We start from the raw sequence: 9,091 nt of genomic DNA, 5'->3' as shown, positions 1-9,091 counted from the left end.
TGCTGAGTATAATGGTCAATCTAGCAATTGCCGGCCACTTCAATTCGATATAAATTTTCTTTTCAGCGGCTCCATCAATTTCGGCTGCCATTGTAAAGCCCACCACCTCAGCTTTCTCCTGTACAATTGATAGCGTCGTTCTGAACGATTGAGGTGATGTTCAATCGCCTTCCTATTTTCGGTCACCTGTTGATACAAACAGCAAAGCAAACCTGAAACTGATGGCTCATAATCTGCTAGAGCAAACTTTGGCAGCGAATTTCAACTAATTAATCTTCTCCGGGAATGTACTGGTATTGCTACGGGTACGAGTGATATTTTAGGAGTTGATACGTCGCTTTGGGCAGCATGGACATGTTCCTAGTTCGCTTATCACATGGAACTTGCTATGGAGAATCTACGAGTTCAGTTCGCACTCTCGGCCGCAAGTCTTGTCTAAGCTTGAGTGCAGACCTAACAAAGCCGTGCTTCGCCCGGAACAGGTCTGGATTTTGCGGTGAGCATGCGAAAAGAAGTATATGATAATACAAGATCGCTGTCACTTAACCGGGAGGGCTGCTCGATTGAGCTATGCATCCAATGGTTGCTAATATATTTGGGTAATATGCATAATACGCAAGAGCGCTATGGTGCGTGATCCCCGGTGATTGCCTAGTTTGGCAAGACGAAACTGTACGTGACCGCCATCATGGATTGCCTAGTTTGGTAAGACGAAACTTGTGCGTGACCGCCATGATGAGGTGAAGTGGACGAGAACTTTGCAATATCCTTATTTTGAAGTTTTTGTGTGCTACAGTGTGTATTCCAGCCGAATTGATCGTCGAACATTTTCCGGCGTCCAGTGGAATCCAAGCGTTATGGCGGCACTGCACCGAGATAATGAATCGCGTGCTGAAGCGAATGAGGATATCAACGAGGTGGAGGACGAGAAAGGCAGCCAGTTGGCTTCAACGACAAGAAATGTTGTTCTCCTTGATCGAAATATTATCTCGATCTCGAGGTCGTCCTTGTCACGGCAATAGCTGTATCAATGTTTTCAGCTGCGCTTCACAACACAGGTGTTCCCAGCCAAGTCGCAGACGACCTAGTTCAGGCGTGCCACCATAAGTAAGATACCTTCCCTGTCCACGGTATTGATCCGCTAATCTTTCGTCTTGTAGTAGGGTGCCCTGTCACTGGGCTGCTGGACGTGTGCAGGAGCGGCTGGACGGAACGTGTGTCGAGATCGACTTGACGCGGTGACCGGTGTGGTGCACAGCGTGGAGTCGGGGACGGAGTTGTACGACAGCGAACGGTCGGTGGTCGGGGTGAGCCAGCTGACTACGGACACTAGTGACGAGAGCAGGTCGCAGTTGAAGATCGGCAGCCGCAGAAGATCGCCGGGAGGAGCGACGCGTGAGCAGTGAGGAGCGGTAAGTATCGGAGAAAGGAGGGGCGACGTGTGCGCGCACGACGTGAGGCCAGGAGGCCACGAGCACGGAGATGAGAGCGAAGAGGGAGGGGTCCAAGTTGGAGTAGGAAGGCGCCGTGTGATAGCTTAGGGTAGCTAGGCGACGGGGGGGGGGGGGGTAGGCTAAGTGGGGGCAACGAGCGGCGGTCTGGCCGCTCGACCCTCAGTTGCGATTTATCACTGGTTAGTGGTGAGTCAAGACTAAAGGAATACACGAAGCTGCGCCGAAGCACAGGTTCCCGCGTGTGGTTCTGCGACTCGGGGGTAGTCGGCCAACGCCTGGAGTAACAACGAAGGTAGGCGAAAGTGGCGGACAGTGCACATGAGGGCGACGTACCAAGCAGGGTGGTCGGGACCGTGAAGAGAGACCACGGGGCACGAGGTGCACTCCAGAACGCGCCTTGGCCGTGAGAGGGCGACGCCTCCGAGCACCATCAGCCGTGACGGGGCGTCACCTCGCCCGATTTGCAGATCCGGTGGGAGCCGCCTGTGGCTTGCCGAGGACCAGGTGTCTATGTAGCTCCCTCCCCGCCGTCCCTATTCCCGAGGCCCGCCGTGTCCGTCAGCCGTCTGGTCGTCGTAAGACTCGCACTTGTTGGCAGCCGGCGTTGAACCGTTGACCTAGGTGTGGACGCGGCAACTCGTGTATACTCATGCACCGGGGCGTATAATGAGAAGGGGGTTGGGCTTCGGGTTAAGCCCAGTAACCTACATGGTGGTCATGACAGGCGCTTTCCGGGCTAGGTCGTGCCTGAGGACCTTAGCGGGCTTAGCGTTATTGGGCAACGGACTCTGGAAACGAGTGAAAAAAGATAAGAGTGAGAACGAGAAAGCTAACCGAGGGGTTTATTTGTGCTTATAGAGGAGCTAACGAATGGACATGACCACGCAACGTGATCAACGAGCTGAGCGACGAGCTGCGTCGCAAGAACGAGCGGAAACAGCGGCTCGCGAGGCGGCAAAGCAACGGCAGCCGCAGCTGACGGCATCAGCGACGCTGGAGACGGAAGACGGAGGAACGGTACTGGTCGAGACGGGGATGATCCGACCGACGACGGGCGACACGCCAACGAACGCAGGGTTGGAAGGCTCGAACCCTGGCGGAGGCGCGACGGCTGGCGGGGCGCCGGCTGGAGCTGGAATACCGAGAAGCAGTGCTGGCACGATGCGGCGTGCGGCGACAGACCCGAGCACGACGACGACGTCGAGTACGGTGGCGACCTCGAGGGCGGCGGTAATCTCGAGCACGGCAGCGACCTCGAGTACTGCGGCTACCACGGGCATGGCGACGAGCCCGAGCGCAGCAACCAACACGACGATGAGCAGCTTGACGACGGGCGGCAGTGGCGACCAGGGAGGTGAAGACCCTGGGCGCGTATCACTGGCCACGGGCATGACACCAGCGACGAGGTACTGGGGATCCTGGGTGGACGACGAGCCCCCACCACGCCAAGTGATCGTGCGCGAGAAAGCCAGAGCACTGAAACTCACCAAGTTCAAAGGGCTGGACGACAGCATGCCGGTCACGATGTGGCTGAAGACAGTCCGCGCTGAGGTCCGTCGGCAGGCTTCTACGATGGGCGTAGAGTGGAGCGACGGGCAGCTCTATCACAAAGTGGCGTCACACCTTGACGGAGAGGCGAAGCGGTCGTTTGCCACGGTCATGGAGTCCGTGACACCCAGCGAGGAGAACATCAACAACCTGGTGGGCATGCTGAGGGCTAAGTACCTGACCCAACGCACGACCCCGGAGGTGGTTGGCCTCTTGAACGCAAGACGACAGATGCAGGGCGAGCGCCTCGTGGAGTACGCGCAGTCCTTGAGAGAGATTGGGGTGCGTGGCGACGTCGGCGAGAGCTGGCTCGTGAACGCGTTCTTCAAGGGAATGAACAGCGTCGAAGGCGCGACGCACGTTTGAGGAAACTGGCCGCAGACACTTGACGAGGCTGTGCGGCTGGCGGTCCCCCACGTCGGCGAGTACGGAGAAGGGTACGGCGTTGGACTTGAGGCCGCGATGACGCGCTGGGACGACCGGGAGACCCAGCGGGGGCGCGGACCCTTGGTGACGACCGGAGCGATGAGCAGCCAGGAGCATTCGGGACCTCGGGGCAACTTGACGAATATGAACTGGATACGGCTCCATGTGGGGGTCGACACAGAAGCCACCTCGGTACGATACCGAAGGCAGACCGGTATCGACGGGAGGAGCCAGTTCAACGGAATGGTGGAAGGCAATTCCACCAGGATTTTTACTGGTACCTACAGGTAGGCAAGCCAGTGTGGGTAAAGGTTTGAATTTTCAAACGGCTGACGGGGACCAGTCTGGAGCACGCGGGAAACAGCAAAGCGGCGACCAGCACGGAAGACGGCCAGCGAAGGCCTTGAAGGTGGAAGCTAACTACGGCGACTCGGCAGGAGCGAGGAGCGCGATCAACCCAACGCTAGCGACGCGTGAGGATCGGCTACGCAACCTGGACCGATACCAGGAGCGCGTCTAAGCGCAGCGGGCGCCAGGAGGAAGCCCGACGGCCGTTCACAGGCCAGGCGTCGACTATTTCTACTGTGGGCGGAGCGGACACTACGCGCGAGAATGCGACCTGAAGCGGTCTGACCTGGCCGCTAGGGACGCAGACGCAAGGCAAGACGGCGGAGAAGACAACGACCCGACGACGGGAAACGGCCCGCGAGCGTAAGGTCCCCGGCCTTACTGCTCGCAGGACCTGATCCGGCAAGAATACGAGGACGAGGGGCTCCGCACACCCATGAAGGGTTCGCGATGCTGGCGTCCGAGGGCGGCAACGTGGGACAGCCCACAGAGTGAAAGAAGAGCACGGCCGGGCAGTGGCGCGCGCGGCAAGTGGCAGTGAGCGCCGCGTGGTGATCTACGCTTTGGATGGCGAGACGCCCCGCGAGCGTACGCCACGCAGCAATGCAGCAGCGGAGGCTCTGGTGAGCGCCACCGCGACGCGAGGCACGTCCACGGTCCCAAGCACGACGACAAGCGAGGTGCCAACGACTGGGGATGGCGGAGCGCGAGCAAGGGCGACCCCGAGTGCGACGGCAGCAACGGTGTTGGCGGTGACAACGCCAACGACGGTGGAAGCGGCTGAGACGACCGCCGTGCAAGTGACGAGAGCGAACCGAAGAGAAGATGGCGACGGTGGCAACGGACGCGACACTGGTGACGATGGCGGTGGCTCCGACCACGGTGACGGTGGCAAGGAAGGCAGAGGTGCGGACGGAAGCATCTTGCGCTCGGGCAACGACGACGAAGACGGCGCGAAGGTCGTCATTGGGCGCCGCGGTCTCGGCAGCGGTGGTGTCGACTGGGGATGGCGCAGACCAGCTGGAGGGCGACACGCGAGTGGTGGTCGACACGCGTAACCTCCTCGAGGCTTGTGGGTACGCTCGCGAGGGTGTCCCGAGCAAGCAGGAACTTGACGCAGTAGTGACTGCACAGCTGCAGGCGGTGTGCAAGCTGTACGAAGACGAGAGGGCCTTCGCGACTCCCGGAGAAGGCGGCAACACGCAGCAGACGAGGGTAGTAGCGTCCGCAATGCGTGAGGAAGGTGACGACGGAGACGCGCTACCTGCTCGAGTAGTGCTGGAACGAGAGCTACGGGCCCGTGACCAGCCCAAGGCTAAGGGGGCGAAGACTGGCAGCAGAGTCCGAAGCGTCCCGATGGGCGCCCAGGCGCTCAAATCGAGTGGAACACGTGCGGGCTCGACGAGAGCGTCGACGCAGCTAAGGAAGATGGCGGCGCGGAAGCCAAGACGGTGATGGACTAGAAGATGCCGCTCACCGTCGGCGACGGCACGTTGTTGGCGGAGGCGACGTCTCTCCAGCCTTCCAGGACCCGACGGAGATACGAGAAGCTCGTGCGCAAAGAACGTACCAAGGAGAAACGCCACCTGCAGGCGCTGATCGAGGAGGCAGAGCACCTCAAGGGTGCGTACTACGCGCTCGACGCGCTTAACCGGCGCGGAAGCAGCCAAGACGCGGGAACAATGGACTATGATGCGGCAATGGCGGCGGGGTTCGAGCAGCCCCGCGTGACGATGGTGTTGACGGCAGCGAAGCGACGCGAGCAACGGAAGCGTTACGCGTACACCAGCGGCAGCGGCAGCGTGTACACACACACGAATGTAATGAACATGGAAGGCGAGAAGCGGCAAATGCGGGTTGGGCGACTACGTGCCGTACGAGCCCCAGTTGTTGACTCATCGCCGACGGCGAGCGTGGCAGTGAGGGGAGAGCAGAGAGAGATCAAGTTGGACACGGGGGCCCAGTTCAGCGTGGCGGGTGAGGACTGGCAGTCACTTGGCGAGCGCCTGCCGACGCTGCCACCCGTGGTCTACGTCGAGGGCTTCACTGGGGCGGTCTCGAAGGTGCTGGGCGTATGGCGCTTACGGTTCCGTACTCAGTACGACTAGAGCATGGTCGTCGATGCACTGGTGGTGAAGGGTGCGACCTCGGAGTTCCTCCTCGGAGAAGATTGGATGCTACAGCAAGGAGTCAAGATCGACTTTGTCTCCTGCGAGATGAAGTGGTATGCGGACGACGTGCGGAAGGTGGTGCCATTCTGGTCCATGACCGACCAGCGTCAGGCACGACCGGCGAAGGTACGAGTAATGCGACGCGCACGGGTGCGCACGGCGACCTGCCAGAACATCGGGTTGGCGGTGGCAGCCCCCGACGGCACTGAGGGCTTGTTCACGCCGAAGGCTCATGGAGAATCGCACATACTGCTGGGACCGACGCTGACGACGGCTCGCGGTGGTCGAATCTGATGAACTTGTACGGGAGAAGCGTCAAGCTGCCGACGAAGAAGAAGTTGGGGACGTGGACTCCCAGCAGCGACGAGATCACGGTACTTGCCGACGAAGGAGAGCTGGACCGTGCGCGAGTACGTCAGTGGCTGGTCGGCCTGCAGGCCGACACCAGACCATTGAGCAACGAGGAGGACCTGAACATGGGAGACATGAGTAAGGAGGGTCGTGAGCTGTTATTACAATTACTGCGCACCTACCCCAAGCTACTGGAGGCTGTCCCCCAGCAACCACGCTCGGCGTGGAGCACGAGATCCACACCGGTGCCGAAGCGCCGATCAAAGTTCGAGCTAGACGGCACGCACATGAAGAACAGCAGGTCATCGACGACAACGTGGACGAGATGCTGCGCGGCGGTGGGATCGAGGAGGGCCACGGGGCGTGGGGCTTCCCAGTGGTCCTGGTGAAGAAGAAGGACGGGTCCGTGCGCTTCTGTATAGACTACCGTCAGCTGAACGAGATCACGAAGAAGGACGTCTATCCTTTGCCGAGGATAGACGCCACTCTGGATCACCTGCACAGTGCCAGAAGGTTTACTACGCTGGACTTGCACTCAGGGTACTGGCAGGTACCCGTCGCGAAGGAGGATCGCGACAAGACCGGGTTCGTGACCCGACGGGGACTCTTTCGATTCGTGCGAATGCCCTTCGGGCTCGCAAACGCACCAGGAACGTTTCAGATGATGATGGACGCCGTCCTCTGAGGTCTCACATGGCAGACATGTCTTGTATACCTGGACGACGTCATCATCTTCACCAAGGGCGACGTGGCCCAGTACGTGGTCAAGCTGGCCGCGGTGCTCGAGCGGTTAGCACGGGCGGGGCTGTCACTGAAAGCGAAGAAGTGCACATTTGCGGCCGAGAGGTTGGTATACCTCGGCCATGAACTCGACGCCGATGGCGTGAGGCCAGTGGAGAGCAACGTCAGCAGTATGACGAACTTCCCCACGCATCAAGATACAGACGCAGGGAAACGATTCGTGACCATGGCTGGCTACTACAGACGCTTTGTACCGAAGTTCGCCAGCAGGGCGGCTCCTATGACGAAACTACTACGCAAAGGAGTAGTATGGACGTGGGACGAGTCGCAGCAGACCGCCTTTGACGACCTGAAGGAGGAGTTGAGCAAGCGGCCGATCTTGGCCTACCCCGACTTCTCGAGACCTTCAAACTCGTCACCGACGCATCGGCTGTGGGACTCGGAGCGACTCTGACGCAGGACCAAGGCAAGGGGGAGCAGCCCATAGCATACACTTCGAAGGTAAACTCGGAGGCTGTGGCCAGGTATGGTATCTCTGAGCTGGAATGCACGGTCGTAATCTGGGCCGTGCAGCTGTTCAGGCCATATTTGTACGGACGGAGGTTCCATTTGGTCACGGACCACTCTGCTTTGAAGTGGTTGATGACATCGACGACGCTGAGCCCGAAGCTACATAGGTGGGCACTGCAACTTCAAGAGTACGACTTCGGGATAGAGTACAGGCCGGGCGCCGACAACGTAGTCGCCGACGCACTGTCGCGAGCGCCAACCGGCGTCGTGGCGGCTGTGAGGGCAACCAACGAGGCAGAAGAGCAAGAACGTGGTGGAGGAGAACGTCACGGAGCGAGGCAGCCACCTGTTGGCGAGAGTCTACAAGTTGCAGTAGAGCAGCAAGCCGCTGGTGAAGGACAGCAGAGCGGCAACAGCCGATGCGGCAGTGAGAGCATTACAGTTGGGACTGAGGGCTAGCTGACGGACGCAGTGCTGCGAGAAGATCAAGGCCGCGACAGGACAGTGCAGAAGCTGAAGAAGAAGGGCAAGTACGGTGCGAGGCTGATTGTGGAAGTTGACGGCGTGGTATGCATCAAGGACGGCGACGGCAGCAACCGAGCAGTGCTGCCCACGGCTCTGTGGGCTACTGTGCTGCGTGAGAACCATGACTCGGTGTACGCGTGTCATCTGCGTACGCCGCAGACACTAGCGAAAATCGCGACTAGCTACTGGTGGCCCGACATGAGGGTTCACGTACGACGTTGGGTGCAGTCTTGTCGTGACTGCGGGTCGTGCAAGCGAAAGCGAAGGAAGTGATACCCCCGCTGCGGAGCCAAGGTGTGGGTGAACCAGGAGATCGGTGGGCACTGGGCGTAGCAGATCCGCTGCCCGTTATGCCCCAGGGCAATCCGTATGTCATTGCGACCGTCGACTACGCGACGCGTTACGCCGTCGTGGCAGCGACGCCCGCGCACATGGCGAAGGACGTGGCCAGGTTCATGGTCGAGAAGTTGGTCTTCGTGTATGGGCCGATGAGGGAGATAGCGATGGACGGCACGCCAGAGCTGAACGGACAAATCGTGGAGGCTCTGGTGAATGAGTTGCAGGCCAAGCAGCTCACGCCAGTGCCGTACCGACCAGCGCTGCTGGGCCTAGTCGAAGATTTCACCGCATACCGATCCGGTGGATCAGAACCGACGGCGACCCGCCGACAAGAAGGCGTGGGGCCGGCAGCAGCGGAGAAGACAGCGACGGCGGAGAGGCCGGTAGTGGTGAGACCGCCAGGAATAGCAATAAGAGGGGACAGTCAGCAACCACCTCCGTCAGGGAGAACGCAAGGAGCAGCAAGTGAGGCACCGACACACTCCCGAAGAAGCGGCGGCGACAGAAGACGAGCAGTGACGGAGAGCAGCCGGCGCTGCAGCGACAACGACGTGAAGCAGCTGACGCCGCGCGCGAAGCGCGCGCATCGCGCAGGCAAATTATGCGTGACGAGCAGGGAGCCGCGGCGGAGACTAGTACAAACCGTGATCGTCGGATTCACGGCGGTCGCAATGCCGA

This window comes from Phytophthora cinnamomi, assembly GCF_018691715.1.
Source record: "Phytophthora cinnamomi strain GKB4 chromosome Unknown Contig16, whole genome shotgun sequence".
In the NCBI taxonomy this organism is placed as follows: Eukaryota; Oomycota; class Peronosporomycetes; order Peronosporales; family Peronosporaceae; genus Phytophthora; species Phytophthora cinnamomi.
Note: the sequence above shows the minus strand (reverse complement) of the source record.